General features: G+C 41.5%; 1 protein-coding gene across 4 annotated transcripts in view; it reads right to left on the reverse strand.

Annotated features, from left to right (window-relative positions):
• Positions 1-17061, reverse strand: part of SHANK2 (SH3 and multiple ankyrin repeat domains 2) — a 358561-nt gene that overhangs the window by 329345 nt on the left and 12155 nt on the right. Inside the window, exon 1 of one of the 4 annotated variants that reach the window (XM_062621923.1) lies at positions 9743-9763. The exons of the other annotated variants lie outside the window; for them this stretch is intronic. The gene's annotated coding sequence lies outside the window, so the exon portion shown is untranslated. Of the gene's footprint in view, positions 1-9742; positions 9764-17061 lie in introns of those variants that run through there. 4 annotated transcript variants of the gene reach the window in all.

The raw sequence follows: 17061 nt of genomic DNA on the forward strand, positions 1-17061 counted from the left end.
TAATCAAGACACAATAAAACTGATGAAAAAGAACCAGTTTTCTCTGACTACCAGCATTTAATTATTGCCTTCAGGAAACTGCTTGAGAAATAAAAGATCACTGCTTAACAGGAAGAAAACAAAATTAAACACGAGTTTATGAATATTACTAGGGAAACAAAGAAAATAAAGAATACCAATGTGTGAAAATAGAGAAAGACTCATAACAAACTCTTGGAGCTTTCATTACTTAAATGCCAGGTGTGATTTGGAATTTAATATTAAAAATAAATATTAAATTTAATATTAAAAATAAATAGCATGCTAAATCACCCTAATAAATAGCATGCTAAATCAAAGGATGAGTGCTTTTAATTTAGAGACAGAGTACCAACAGTACCGTTTTCCTGAAGTAACCCTCTTCCAAAGCAGAATCAAGACAAATACCAGCTTCCATGAATGCAGTGCTGTGGATTTTTTGTTGTGCTTTAGAGTCAGAGAATCATCAAGTCATTTGGGTCAGAAGGGTCTCCAGAAGCCTAAGTTCAACCTCCTGCTCAGAGCAGGTCTAGCAATGAGAAAACCTCCAACGGCAGCATCCAAAGCAACCTCTGCCCCATTGACCTGGTGGGGAAAGAAATTTTTCCTCATACCCAGTCTGAACTTCTCGTGTTCCGACTTGCATAACTGTGATCTCTCATCTTTTTGCCATGTGCTGCTGCACAGAGGCAGCACTCAATGTCTTTCCTGTACTGAGGATATCCAAAACTGGACACAGAACTCAAGATGCAGTCTGCTGAGTGACAAGCCAAGTTGTATACTCAGTTTTCTTTATCTGGTGGCTGTGCAGCCTGCCAGGACAGCACAGGTTGCTGTTAGCTGCTGTTCAGACTGGCCCATGCCCAGCTCACTGCCCTTCTGCACACCCCAGCCCCTCTCCTCAGAGCTGCTCCTCTGCCAGCCCATCCCTGCCTGCACTGCTGCAGGGACTCTACTTCATAGGCCTGGGACTTACTATTTGTCCTCCAGGTCAGGGATAGAGTTTGGGCAATCTTGCCCTCATATTGATGCATATAACAAAGCCAAGACCAAACCATCTACAAAAACCTGACCCTACAAAGAAGGGCAAGGCCAGGACTAAGTTTAGAATCAACACTGGCAACCTCACAGGATGTTATGGACAGCTTGGTCTTACTGACACTAACAGCAAAATGCAGCACTTGCATCTGTATTTGTCTTTAAACAGAGCTGTAAGGGCTAATATAAAACCAAAATATTAACCTACAACTATGACTTTGTTCTATAACCATTCTGAACTTCTGTTCTAAAGCCTCCTGAAAGTCAACCTAAAGGCAAACATACATTTTGCAATCAATATGTTATCACTTATTTACACGCTACAAAAGATACTCATATGTATAAAGTTTTTTCAACCATACAAATGCATGCTGGCTGTTAAACCTACCATCAATGATACAGAAGCACAGAATGGTTTGGGTTGGAAAGGACCTTAAAGCTCATTCAGCTCCAGCCCCCTGCCATGGGCAGAGACCCCTTCCACTAGAGCAGGTTGCTCAAGCCACGTCCAACCTGGCCTTGAACACTGCCAGGGATGGGGCAGCCACAGCTTCTCTGGGCACCCTGTGCCAGCACCTCAGCACCCTCACAGGGAAGAGCTTCTGCCTTAAAATCTCATCTCAATCTCCCCTCTGTCAGTTTAAAACCATTCCCCCTTGTCCTTTGGCCCTCTCCAGATTTCCCACAGGCCCCTTTTAGGTACTGGAATATATTCCTTTCTGTCCAAGGGGACATTTAAAATTGTCACAGACTGAACAGTCCAACCTATAGTTTACAACAGATTCAGGTACATTTCAGAGTCATCAGAAGTTCTGGACTTGTCTCCATCGCTTCCAATGATTTCTTTACAAAGTTCAATTTCTACCTGGTAATGTCTCTAATTCAGTCACAGATAATGCAAGTCCTAAAACGAGGCTGTTGGAGAACCAGAAATACTTTAAACGGATTTATTTCTAATTGAGTAGATTTCATGTTGATTGTGCTCCTGGAAGACCTGATTAAGTGAATTCATTTCCATTTATAATTCTACGACAGCATACTTGGGAGACTCCAGCCATGGCAATGCTCACAGGCTAATCAAGATACGCAAACTGAATGCAAAAGCACTTCAGAAACTAAAATAATCCTTGAATGAATCATGATATAAAATATTCTGAAGAAAATATGCATCCTATATATTCCTATAAAAATTCCTAGTAAAAAAATTCATCTTGAACTCCAGCTCTATTACTCTCAGTTTCTGTTATTAAGGAAGTACTTAGCATAAGTCACTAAATGCTCCGCAGGTATCAAGCAGCTGCTGATACAGGATTTCACAGTCAGAAACCTTTGTAATGGTCACCCATATGGAACCCAGGAATGCAAAGCAGTGATCCCCAGGAATTCCATACTTGCAAGGACTCCTGGTTTTCTATTAACTAGAGGCTGGGATGACTTCTGTTTTGCTGCTCAAATACTTCCATGCGTATTGCTCATGTGAACAATTGCTATGCAAAGCACATTTCCTAACACTTAAGTCGATGCTGTCAGAGGTAGCTATCCCTGCACCTCATTAGAAGACAAGAACAAGGCCCAGGCAGCTCTGTGTACCATGTAATGCAGCTGTGCAGGGAAGGAAATAATTAAGCCCATCATGTGAACCAAATCCTTCAGGACATACCCCTTAATGAGATTTATTGAACCCACTCTCCGCTTTGGTGCTCGCACAAAGGAGGCAGAGAGAGTGAGGAAAAACCCTCCTTTGCAGCATCAAAATAGAACTAGAAATGTATTTGGGGGTTATTCACACTTTTAAAGAAAAGAAGCATTAAAAAGAGATTTGCTATTAGGTTTTATATCTGTTTAAGGTTCTCCCACAGATTTTATTTCCTCTGCCTCACAGTTTTAGTCTGGATTTTTGGTTGGGTTTGTTTGCTTTTTTACCATCACTACCTACCTCACCTCAGAAGTTCTCCCCAGGCCTTAATGCATCTAAATTCCTCATCTTCAAATGGTTTTTCAGCCACACATGGAGACTGACCATTTCTGCCCCTTTTTTGTGGTACTGGAAGCATGAGTTTAATTTTCTCACATGCTTTTTACTTCATGATTTTGACACTTCTCCTGTGTCTTCCTTAGGTTATGGGGAGCCACTAGCTCCTCCCCAGCTTTTTGTATGACATTTCAAGTTTTCTCCTAACTTTCCACCCAACAGAGTAAGTCACCAGGTGCTGCTCTCTCCCACTGCAAATCTGCAGCTAGCAATAGGCCTGACAGCTGCATTTCTTACCATTAGAGTTTGCCTTTTCTTGCCATGCAGAGCTCCCCTTACAGCTACACCAGGCATCAGAGCCACGCCACCACTGCCTTGGCAGAAGGACCAGGCACGGTGGGATGCCCAGATCCACACAGGTACCCAGGGTACAGAGCTGCTTTCCCATCTACTAGCCTGAGGAAGACTCATTAGATCAGAGCAAGTCAGAAAGAGTATATAAAATTATCTTTTGTTATAAAAAGAACCAAAACCATGTACGATATTTTGTATACTGTAATCAAGTTTGTTAAATACATACATAGGTACGTAAAAAAAAAAAACACCTATACATAGGTATGTAAAAAAAAACCACCTAACCCTAACCAATATCTTAAGGAGACCTACAAGGATGCTAGAGCGGGACTCTTCATCAGGGGCAATGGGTTTAAACTTAAACTGGGGAAGTTCAAGTTGGAGATAAGGAAGAGGCTCCTTATTGTGAGGGTGATGCGGCACTGGAAAAGGATGCCCAGAGAAGTGGTAAATGTTCCATCCCTGGCAGTGTTCAAGGCCAGACTGGACACATCCTTGGGCGACATTGTCTAGGGTGAGGCACCCCTGCCCATGACAGGGGGTTGGAACTAGATGATCTTTAGGTCCTTTCCAAGGCAAACCATTCTATGTTTCTATCCTTAAGATTCAAACCCAGAGGCCACTATGTGCAACAAAGACCTATAATAATTTTTTCAATACAGACCCCAGAGCTGGGATCAAAGTTCCATCTTACTAACTACTCAAAGCACGTAAAGCACAGAGGAGTGTTTACATCACTGTCACTACTAGCTCTCACTAGGAGCAGCACGGCGTGCTCAGTCATGAATGTCTGCTCTTCACGTCTGCAGTGACTGTGACTATGAATGTAAATGGCAAACAACATTAAAATGGGGGAAAAAAGACTGAAAAGGTAAGTGAAGGCTTTATGCAATCACATCTGTATTCTACATTGTATTTCAGCGTCTATACATTACCAACGTTCATTACAAGTGACTGTTGCTCCTTATGCTTCAGACTTATTTGGAAGGTAGTTGAGCCATACACTGATGAGGGCTGTTTCCCACAAACAGTTTTGTTGCACCGAGTAAATCATTTTAAAATTGAGCAACTTCAGTTTATTTTCCTGCTCTTAGAACTATTTCCCATCTTTCACAAACCACACTCACTTCGGTATCCAATTCAAATATGGACTTGATGATCTGAAAGGTCTTTTCCAACCTAGTTCATTCTATGATTCTATGTCCATCCCTTATCAGGGAGTGACAGCGTGGGCCCTGATGGAGTATTTTGGTCATGCCATAGACTAAAGACCAGGTTGACTCTTGAAAAGCTCCTAAATAATAAATACAAAATGTTTCAGCCAATAAAACATAGTTATTCACATCAAGACAACACTGTCAAATACAATACTTAAAATCCAAAATTTGCACACTTGTTTCTGTATCATTACCCTGCTTTTTTGATTGGCATATTTATCTTTGATAAGCAGTCAATTATTGAATACCATTAAAAATGGACGTTTTTGGTGTACTGGCCTTTGAGGTTCACATCTTTTTAATCTTTCTCTCCTTTTTCCATTTCTACAGATTACTGCTCCAAATTACACTACTTCATGTCACCACACACAAAACCAACAGAAAAACGGTAGATTGCCAAGAGCTAGGAAAAGCTCTTTAAATGTATTTGTATTTTGAGTATTTGCATATTGAGTATTTGCATATTGAAAATTCATAGAAAACAAGCCAATTCTGGCTTCTTCATGAGGCTGATGAGGTTACACAGCTGAGAGACCATCCCCTCTTGTTTCTGCTCAGGATTCTCTTAACACCCACATGCAGTCAAAGATTACCGAGTCCCCAACCAGATCATGTTTTTTCCTCTCTTCAAGCACAGGATCAAGAGAGCAGAAGCTGCTCTTTACCAGAGAGCCTCCGATGCACCCCTAAATAAACCTCTGTGCCATGAAATCCTATTCACACATCCCCAGTGCTTCCTGCTGCATCAGGTTTCTCCTCCAGAAGTTGCTTTATGTGTGGCTGGGCACCAGAGCACAGGCTCATCCCTCACACAACATACCAAACACGAGAGGCCACATGGCTTTTCCCTCCATAAGAGCTCTAGTGTGAGTCTCTCCTACACTGATCACCCATTTTTAATGCATCTGCAGCAACACAAAACCTCCAGGGATTTCTGATCCTTTAAAAAGTTTAGCTGAAGTTAAGCAGTAACTTCAAAAGCCACTGAGAAGTAGAAGGAGATGGGTAAGGAGGAAAGACTGACAGCACAGTCACATAAGGCATTTTCCTTATCAGATCAATCTAAAACCCATGAAACCATAACTCCAAGCCAAACCGAAGATGAACAGTGCAGTTAGTTATTTCCACATAATTCAGTGCTGCACAGTGAAGAGATGTGACATTTCTACAGTGTACAATGTAGCAACAATAACTTGGTTCAGAGAACAGCAGAGCTGCAGCCATGCAGTATTTATAGTCCTCTCTCCTCAGCTTCTTCTTATTGCTCCTTTTCCCCCTGGCAAATTAGCTGGGATGCTGCTTCCACTGCCAGAGGAGAGACTTCTGCAGACTAAACAGTCCCAAAAGGACACAGGTCACGTTTTCCCACACATTTGGCAAGTTTCAAAATGAAAAGGGTTCCAAATAACTGTATATATTTGAAGAAGTGGAATGAAATGTCAAAATTTTCCACATTCCCCTTTTTTTCATGGTAATATATACATCAATGAATCTTCTATACAGAAATATAACCTTGTTTGAGGGCATCTCTCTACACCTAGATGCACACGTAGGAAAGTAAGTTACTAATAAGAGCAAAGCTCAAGTAAATTCAACTATTGAGTAGCTAAGACAAGTCTGTAAGCTCCTCAGCAGACAAACAGGCATTTATTGTGCCAGTACTCTGACTCACACAAACACGAGTCAACAAAAATCATAACCACATAGGCAAACTCCAGTAAATATTTCAGTGTAACTTCTTAGCTCTATTTCAAAGCCACAGCAGCCCCACTGCGTTTCTGAACCAGCTCCCAGCTGACCAGCCAGCTTATCTGCACAGATGTCTGCACAGCCATGTAGAAATACCCATCTCTGTAAATCTATGAGGATGGTACAGAAAATGGGTCTACTGAAACACTCAAAAATGAAGCATTTGGGAGCATTCAGCGTCAGGATTAGCATGTTTTAATTAACGCAAGTTAAAATGACACATTTCATCAATTTAACCCTAACTTCTCTGAACACAAACAGCCCTTAGAATCTTAATGCTATCAGAGCATCCTAAGTGTTTTCCCTGTTTCATGTAAACAGAAATATGTCCTCAACCTGGAATCATAGAATGGTCTGGGTTGGAATGGACCTTAAAGCTCATCCAGTTCCAAGCCCTGCCACTGGCAGGGACACCTTCCACTAGAGCAGCTTGCTCCAAATCCCTTCCAACCTGGCCCTGAACACTGCCAGGGATGGGGCAGCCACAGCTTCTCTGGGCTTTTCTCTGAAGACTCTTATTTGTAGATAAGCTCCTTATTATTATTACAGCTCCTGAAATCAAAGGTAATTCACAGAATGTGAATACCAGAAGCATTCACGTGACTATCAGATACTTCACACCACCTGGATTAGTAAAAACCTGCTAAATCAGCCCAGTTCTGCTCATGAAACTACCAACTGCTGCTTTAACACCACACTCGCTGGATTTACAGAGAGCTGAAGGTACTTCCCACTGTAAGGCTCCAGGCAGTCCATCAGTTTTGTAATAATCAGAGACTCCCAGATGTCTTTAACACTAACAGACCCCAAACACACCCACTGTGCACTTATTTTCCCTATTAAATTGAGAGCTCAAATACTGAGGTAAGGACCAGGACCAAGGCTTGCATCCCTGCACATACATGCATGATGGATTCAAATACCACTTGAGAGAGACTTAATAAGCAAACCTGATTTGATTCAAGCTCAGCCAAGAATGAAGAGACAAGCTAAAATATATTTAAAATTCAGAACAGAAAGAACTCCCCATGGACCTTTTCAGAACTAAATACAAAGCCTATAACTACTTGAGAGCTTACTGAAACGAATATATATTCACATACTTGTGACTCTCTTGGTTTTTTGCTATGCTTGACTATTCTAATCACCTTTTCCCCAGCACCCTAAACATAACAGAAATGCTTGTGGAGTGCGTGGTAGCAGAGAATGGTCCTCAAAAATGCCAGATGCCTTCCAGCTTTAGGTTATTCACTACTTATGGCAGCCATGCTAGCAGCAACAAACAAACATTACTTCTTGTCCAAATACAGACAATATAAATATGTACACAGAGAACCTCCACAGTTCCACACACTGGCTCTTTGAAGACACTAAGCAGACACAGGAAAAAGGCAACATCAAGAATCTGGGCAACAGAATATGCTAAAATAATACAAGTTAGCACAAACCCAGGGATGTTCTGTGTAAGTGCAAAGCAGACATACAGGAGAGATGCCTCAGCCACCGTTTCTCACCCAGGCACTAGACAGCTTCTTCCAGTTCCCTGGACTTACAGTATCATACAATGGTTTGGGCTGCAAAGGACCTTAAGATCATCCAGTTCCAACCCCTTGCCATGGGCAGGGACACCTCACCCCAGATTATGTTGCCCAAGGCTCTGTCCAACCTGGCCTTGAGCACTGCAAATATGGAGTATTTACCACTTTTTTGGGCAACTTGTGCCAGGGCCTCACCACCCTACAATAAGGAAATTCTTCCTTATATGAAGCTTAACCAGCCTGAATAAATGTGGAGTATAGGAACCCATAAGTAAAAGATCTGATAGAAAAACAAATCTATCAGAATCTGGGAAGTTTCAAGCTTTACTGTCTCAAAATAAGTTGAATGTAACTGGCTGCTCTCATTTACGCAGAATTCAGCGCTCTCATACAAATATTCTCCACTTTAAGCAGAAAAAAATAGGCTTTAAATAGGACAAGCACAGCAGCAGGGAAAAATCCTTCCCAAACTCCAAATGCTACTGGACAGTACTGCTGCCCAAACAAACAGTCTTCCAGAACTTTTAATCCAAAGTGTCATTGTGCTGCTTTCCACCAGAGGTTTCCCAAGCACAGGAACTACAGCAGGAACCCTTAGGGCAACAGCTTTCTAGATTTGCCACCGCCTCCTCTCATAAAATGGGACAGCCACAAATTCAGAGCACACCACTCTGGCTGCTGGCTTCTCCAACAGCTTACTTAGGATAGCATAACCTTCATTAAAAAGGTCCCTTTAGGGAAAACACTGAACAGTCAGGATCAGAAGAGCTTGCAAGATATTTAACTAACAGTGGTATTACAAACAGTTGGACTGACAATCATGTGAAGCAGGGCATGTTAGTTTGTATGTGAGCATTCTGAAGACCTCTGGGTCATCAGCTAAGGAGAATTCAAATAAGAAGAGAGCACATGAAGCAATTTGTTCACTTGGTACTTCAGTACATGATGGTCCTTAGCTACTAAACCAACTGCAGTATACCCAATACTCTGACTAAACAGTAAAGTCAAGCTCAAGCATGAAATCCACACACCACCAACAATCCTTTTTGATTCCCCCAAAAAAATCTCCATATCTTGATAACAGTTTATGTGCAACTTATTCAGTGTCTATGCTCAATATTTCTGAAATGAAATGTTTCCACTACAAAACATATGCTTAGAAGGACTCACATTACTAGGACAGGTATATCCTGTAAAAGAAGAGGATTCCAAACAGCTTAAATTCTGAGTTTCTGATAACAAAACAAAACTAGCACCAGTTCCTGAATTTTCCTGCCTGTTCCTAGTAGGTTAAAAAGAATATTCAGTTATGGAAAAAAAAACCACCTTCTTCCTCTGCTTATCTCACCATAAAATGGCAATATAATTAAAGTAATGAGTATTACTGCAAATTATAAGCAATCAGTGCTGAAAGAAAAAATGTGTCATCCTCAGTTCATGGCTCAATTATTTCATTTCCCAAATACTGCAAAATCCAGGATAAGTAATAAAAAATAAATCCTTTTGAAAAGCAAGAAGGTACTCACCTTGGATGTAATTTCTCACGTAACTCATCAGATCTGCCCAACACAACGACGTTAACCCTAAACTTTGCAGTGCAAAATGTTCACTCTATTAGAAGGTGGACAACTTTGAAACTTAGACTGACAGAAAGACTTGTACCCACTTTCTATCCATACCTTTAACTGAATTTTGAGCCTTAAGTCAAAGGAAAACCTACCAATTCTATTTAGGAAACAAGTGGCCTGTTTGCCTTTTTGACTTCAGCACTTTCAAAGGGTTGGGAATGTTATCAACTGTTGACCAAAAAGAAAAAAGTATTATCAAGAAGTGAATAAAATCCAGATTTCTATTACCTATAAGGAAGAAACCACCTTACTCTACTCCAGCTAGCAGAGTACTGTATTTGCTATGCTTTCAGCAGTCCCGATGGCTCCATGTTATTTACCTCCAAACAATGGTTACTGCATTGTGGAAACACTTGTTACCGTTGTGACAACAGGAGGGAGACCGCTCTGCCCCAGTTATAAATCACAAAGCACTCAGAGCAGCTGCAGTCTCTGTTTCTTTATCATACTCTTAAAGAGAGGAATTTTAGTGAAAGATGGGAATTTATTAACTTTCCTGGCTAATCTATGATAAGTGAAGACAGATGAAAGAGGGAATAATGACAGGGAGGGAAACCAGAGCTCTGGCTGACCTGCGCAAAGACAGCCAACCTGCTCAGAAGTCCATTACTCAACTGTCAGATCCTGTCTACAGGTCGAGTGCCTTGAACACACAGGTCAGTCCATTCCCATTCAGTTCAGTTTACTGGAAACACATTTAAAGTTGGTGTAACAGGACAGGACTGCTAATATTTCGGGGGGCTCGATTAAAATTCAGTTAAGAAAATCATTTGGCATTACCAGAAGAAATAAACTAGTTTATGTCATGCTAGCAGTTTGCAAAGGAAACAGAAAAGCAAGAGAAAATGCAGCAGTATACTTCAAATAATTTGATCAGCCTGTCATGGAAGATTAAACTGTTCTTGCTAAAAATACTATGAGTCACATCAATAGTAAAACATTTGTGCTAATTTAAGTTTTAGCAAGTAAATTACCATGTAGCAAGCTACAAAGGTTAAGAGCTGCTGTCATATGATCTCAAGAAATTCACCAGGCCTAATTAATCTGGTTGTGTACAGTCTCTTCATGGAGAAAATCACAAGCAAAACAAACAAGAAAGAGTGAAAACCACACACAACTGAAGTTGCTGTTGTGCTTTAACCCCAGCCAGCAACTAAGCACCACGCAGCAGCCGCTGTTCAGCTTATCGCACATCACCAGGGATACATTCTTCTCATTCCATTAATGTGGTACAGGGAAGGATGCCCTTCAAATGAGCAGCATGTGCCCTTCCTTGTAGCAGATTTCAAGCAGACTCCTGGAGGGAGTTTGCCTCCCCAGATGCAATCGCTCCGTTCAACAGGACATAGCTTCCTAATCAAGCCTACTTGTTAAACGTGGTGAGGTGAAAAGGAATCAGGTGAGGAACTAAAACATGAGGCTCATAACATGCTATGAACACATGTCCTGAGTTCAGCTGTAACAGTCATTTTTCTTCTTCCTAGTAGCTGGTGCAGTGCTGTGATTTGGCTTTAGTTTGAGAACAACACTGATAACACACCAATGTTTTAGCTGTTGCTAAGTAATGCTTACCCCAATCAAAGACTTTTCAGTCTCACACTCTGCCAGTGAGAAGAGGCAGAAAAAGCCAGGAGGAAGCAAGAGACGGGACACCTGACCCAAACTAGTCAAAGGGGTGTTCCATACCACAGCACACCATGCCCAGTACAGAAACTGAGAGGAGTCACCCAGAAGGCCTGGATCACCACTCAGGTCAGGCTGGGTATCAGTCAGCAGGTGGTGAGCAATTGTACTGGGCATCACTTGTGTTTACTGTTATTTCTATTTCCCTTCCCTTTTTAGGTTTATATTCTCTCCCCTTATCATTATTACTGGTGGTAGCAGTAGTAGTTTTGTATTATATTTCGGTTACTGGACTGTCCTTATCTCAACCAGTGGGATTTACATTCTTTCAGTTCTCCTCCCCATCCCGCTGAGAGCAGGGGGAGAAATGGAGTGAGTGAGCAGCTGCATGGCTCTCAGTTACCAGCTAAGCTTAAACCATGACAACACAATTTACAATGAATGAGACTTAACAGACTAAGTACGTACAGCAAGTAACAAAACATTCCCAAGAGGTTCTTGAGCTGCCTAAATGGGATTATCTCCATATACATAGGAGCATATTCAACAAGATTACACTCATTTATATTACAACACATGTCCATGTGCTTTAACACAGCAGATATGTAGAGCAGAAGCAGATCTCAGGCATCTGTACAGACAATACACTGTCTTTTAAACTAATAGTTCTATTCTAGGATAGGATTCTTTTAAATGAATAGTTTTACTCTAGGATAGGATTCTCTCTTCTTTCCCTTATGAATAGATAGCAAACAAGGTTCCATGAAACTGGAAGCACAACAAACGGAAGAATAGAAAAATCTTTCCACAACTTACAAATTCAAAAGCCTTTGCACATTTTGGGTAGCCACATGTACACAATGCATTAAGATCACAAGCTCAGTTCAAAACAACCAGGTATCAGTTTTCAGTCTCATTAGCAACCCACCATCCCAGGGGAAGTCACTGTTCCCAGGTAAACACATCTTCTCTGATAAAGGGACTGGAGAAAGGAGAACAAAATTGACAGATGCACACAAATCTCAGTGGAGATCTCCAGTTAGACTAATAAAACCCATGCCAATCAACCACATTATGCAATGCTTATTTACTTTTGCTGAAAATACACAGAAATTTTCGTGACAAAGGAATTACAACAGGAACAGAAAACCCTCTGAAGGCAGCCTCTGACATTTTATGTAAAGGACACCCAAGTCCAGCTGCCTCCAGTCGAGCACCTGTGTGAGAGCTGCAGCGTGCTGATTCCTCTCATAAAACACATCCTCCCTGTGAGAGTATTACCTGTGTTTCCGTGCCTCTACTGATACCACAGCATGGGCTTTGGATTGGTTTATCAGTGGGTTTACTCTCTGTAGTAAGGCTGTTGGTTGCACTGGCACCAAGTTCTGACAGGCACTATGTACCCATCCACCTCGCCACAGCACAGCTGCGTTCCCTTCAGGTGGATCATGCGATCCCCATCCCAGTGGATATCTCAGTGACCTCTGTTTGGCTCTGTGCTAGTTATGCGCCTATACAGACACCCTGTGTATGTCCAGATGATGACCTAGCCCATTTATTAACAAAGTATTGCATTTAAGGCCTGTTGACCTGGGTTCTGTGGAGAAGCAATAAACACTGTCCCTGCTCTGAATCACCACAGAGGTATTGAGCACATTAGTGAAACTTCATTTATGAAAACCAACAAAGCATCTGAGCCACAGACCTAAAACCCTTGTTCATATAACACAGTGCACAAACCACAGTTACACCAGGCATCAATTTGTTTGGATCTTCTGGTATGGATCTGCTGCACAAAACATCAGCTATTAGTTCCACAGAGGATTTATTCAGCACTGTGTCCCTACTGATAATATGAATGTAATTTAGAGTCTCAATTTTTACAAACTTGGATCTTTCTAGAATACAGAAAGTATAAATGCAATTAAAGAAAGCATAGTCATTTTTCTCTAACTTTCAAATAGTTCCAACCCCTGGGCAATGGGCAGAGACACCTCATACCAGACTATGTCACCCAAGGTTCTGTTCAACCTGGCCTTGAATGATGCCAGGGATGAAGCATTTACCACTTCTCTAAACAATCTGTTCCAGGGCCTTACCACCCTCACAGTAATAAACTTCTTCCTTACATCTAACATGAACCTCCCCTGTTTCAGATTGAATCCATCACCCCTTGTCCTATCACTACAGTCCTTGATGAAGAGGCCCTCTCCAGCATCCTTGTAGGCTCCTTCAGACACTGGAAGCTGCTCTGAGGTCTCCACAGAGCTTCTCTTTTCCAGGCTGAACAGCCCCAACTTTCTCAGCCTGTCTTCATACGAGAGGTGCTTCAGACCCTGATCGGCCTCTTGGCCTCCTCTGGACTTGCTCAAACAGCTCCACGTCCTTCTCATGTTGATACCGCAAAAAGATACCACATCATTGCCTCAGTGAGACTATGGGCCACAGCTTCAGCTGGGAGAGATAAAATGAGCATCATGGGAAACCCATGAATTTAACCTATCCAGTGTTATCTAGACAAAGCCTATTTTGGTACCATAGTAACAATCCCACCTGCCAGGGTGCACTTGGGCCATAGCTTGCACTGCAAGCCTCTGTCTCTATCCAGCACAACCTCACCTTCCTCAACAGCTGTGTGATGTAAGCAGGTGCTGTTTACCCAGCATCTCAGCTCAAACGAGCCATACACTCATTGCCAATAACAATACACCTTTGTTATTGGCATTATGAACATATAACATTACCACTGGCAGATAAATCAGAAGAAATTAATACAGCCCTGAAAAGGAGTACAGAGAACATTGTCTGAACACAAATTCCACAGGACACTTGCATGGAAATTCTAACTACTTGAGGGTTAGGCAGGAAATAGAAGAGAGAATAAACGCTATTGAGGGGAAAACAGGACAATGTTTATAGGAACATTTTTCAGGTAAGCCTTCAGAGCACAAATCACATGAGTATCTCATGTGCCTCATTAGCACCACTAAATGCAAACACAATAGTAAGCAACCTGAATTGAGTATCATCACTAAGTGTGAACAGAATCAGTTGTTAATGGCCTATTAGCATCATAATTAGCAAATGGGATATTTATGCTCATTCAATCTCCAAACAATATTTTGAATAGCTTAAACAATGACATTAGCAGTAAGAGCACCTCCTGAAGTGGAACGTTTCCAATTCCAAGGTTGCTGAGCTTCCCCAGGATGCACTAAGTTTAGTCTTGGAGCTCCCAGATGCTTTGAAAACCTTCAGAGAGAAGGGTTCTCTTCTTCCCAACTGCCTTCCAACAACCATCATGCTGGCAATGCTTTGTTGCCAACACTGACCAGGTTTCCTTACCACATTGAGCAGAGAACTGCAAGGCTGAGGTTGATACGCTCCCCAGTACAACAGCATTCACATGTAGCTGTCTGGGTTTGACCCAGTCCTACTCAAAGAGCATTAGTAGAAACCTTTCTGCTCTGTTCCAAGAAGTCTCTTAGCCTTATTAGAAGCTTCGCTGTGGTGATCACAGGCTACAAAATCCATACAGTATGATATTCACTGGTTTAAAACAGAAGTTACCTTTTTTCACAATCTACAAATTTCAACTGGAAATTTCATTTTTTAGCTCTCATGCTTCACAACTCAGTGAACAACAGTTCCACGTACACTTAATCTACCACCTTCACACTTCTGAAAAGCTCAGTTCCTTCACACTCAGCTTTCTTTCTAAACTGAACTCACTTCTGGATTTTCCCTTTGCATCTCATCCAACTCCCAAAGACCCAGAGATACACCGCATTAAAAAATTATGTCCCACTAAGCATTTACATAGCAGAAAAATGCTGCCCTCGGTCCTTTTCTCAGGGCCTTCTTGTTCTTGCCAAACACAAAGCTGAGCTCTAAAAATTAACACCAGCATTCTTTAAAATTAGGACTTGTGATCTTAAACCAGCAAGTACTTCTTGGCACAGAGTCCATCCCTCCATGCCACAGCTGACATGCAGGCACTGGAGACTCTTGAGAAAACAAATCACAGCTTGAGTTCACCAAGTAGCTACTCTGCATGCAGGCTACATGACTGAGCTCTCAATAAACCTGTTGTAACACAAACACTTAGAGGCCAAATTGTGATACATTGCACTATATTTGCTCTATTCTTAGTCTTTCCCTCAGCATTGGATACTCAACCAATATAGATTTTAAAATTAAACAACAACCAAAAAAACTTTTACTGATGTTGACTGCACTATATAAATTGCTTTAAACAATGTCACTGGCATCCCTGAGAGGCCTTTTGCTGTTGAAGGACCACACAGCTATACTTTAATGATGTAATGTGATGATTCAGATGAAGCTTTGAAGGGTTTTGTCCATACTTCTCACAAACCTCAATTATATTATTTTCCTTATCATCTCAAACCTATATAACCTAATCCCCTATTACAACACTGATCTTCTCTATTCAACCTTAAAATAAAGGACACAGTTACTACATACTTGAGTTGTTGCTTTAAGGACAACCAGTGTTCATGACAATCCCTATAACCAGGTCTAATGCAAACATCCTAAACTAAGCTACACACCAGCCCTTCTCCTTGCACAGCTAGAGTGAGAATAAGCCTAGAAAGTTCAAAGGATAACATTTGATGCTCAGCTTTGTTGCTTTTTTCTTTTCTAACTCTAGGACTGTTCTGCAAGGGAACCAGACATACTACTCTTTCCACCCCTCCTCAGCCTTGAGTGATAGCTGCCCTGTCTTTCTCTGGCCTGAAGGGTTTTACAGCCTCTGCTTTTAACTGCCTGTTAGATTTCTGTTGAGAAAGGCAGAGAAAGATACCAAAGACTGTGGTAGGTTACACTTTGCTTATCCCATGGCCACCAATGACATCTGCAACAGCAATCTCCACAGCAACTCTGCAATAGGATCCAGTAAATAAGAAATGAAACACATTTCATTTTAATCACGAGTGGTTAAAGATTTCTCTTCTTGGCAAGGGATGAAGTGGATGTGAATGCTCTGGGTAAGACAAACTAAAAATCTAACTTACCTATTTCTTTTGCCATAATAAAATGGATAAAATCCTAATGAATCCACCTAACTTGCAGCTTCTTTTCAGTACAACAGCAGAACTAACATAACATTTAGTTGGGTAGAACTGGAAGTCAGTATAACTCTTCTGCATACTCCTCTGATCATGACTTTAAATGTACTACACAAAAACCTTGTACCTTACCAATGCCTGATTTTGGGATCATTGTCATTCCAGTGGCTTGGGATGCAGGAAATAAAAGGTTCCACACACACATAACTGTCAACTACTTACCCACAATTGTATTTTCACTGGGTTTGAAACACATTTCAACAAACTGAAAACTGCTCTTAGGCCACTGCACTCTCTTCACAAAAACCTTTTACAAAGGACAGACCACACTAATGATGATATTAAGGCGACCTCACCCACCAGCCCTCAAGGCAACACATTCCATCATAACCTAAGAAATCATGACAACCTTTGCAAAGGAGGAGAAGCACATGAAAAGATGATTTCAAGCATTACAGCGAGTTTTATGCACTGCCAGAGGTGACAATACCAATCGTCTCCCCAGCGACCTGTGAGCAACTCCAGCCAGGGAATGTTGACATCCTGCTGGCATTCCTCTGACTGAATAAATGATGGGTGCACCTAGAATATTCCTTAACTAGTTCAGTGGCTCTTCTGAAAGTATGAGAATTCAATGAGACTGCCAGGAATTTGCTACATATTGTCCTCTTTAAGAAAGCCTGAATTCAAGGCATGTCCCCATTATAGGCCAGCTCATTAATTCAATTATCCACATCCAGAAACTAGAGCAGGAATTGACACACCCCCTGGATGGGGCCAGATGTTCTTTTAGCAAAATGCTTTTCACTAATGAACAAGTGGGTTTGGTCT

The sequence above is a fragment of the Pezoporus occidentalis genome, unplaced genomic scaffold (genome assembly GCF_034315485.1).
Source record: "Pezoporus occidentalis ecotype Australia unplaced genomic scaffold, CSIRO_AGI_Poc_V1 ctg236, whole genome shotgun sequence".
In the NCBI taxonomy this organism is placed as follows: domain Eukaryota; kingdom Metazoa; phylum Chordata; class Aves; order Psittaciformes; family Psittacidae; genus Pezoporus; species Pezoporus occidentalis.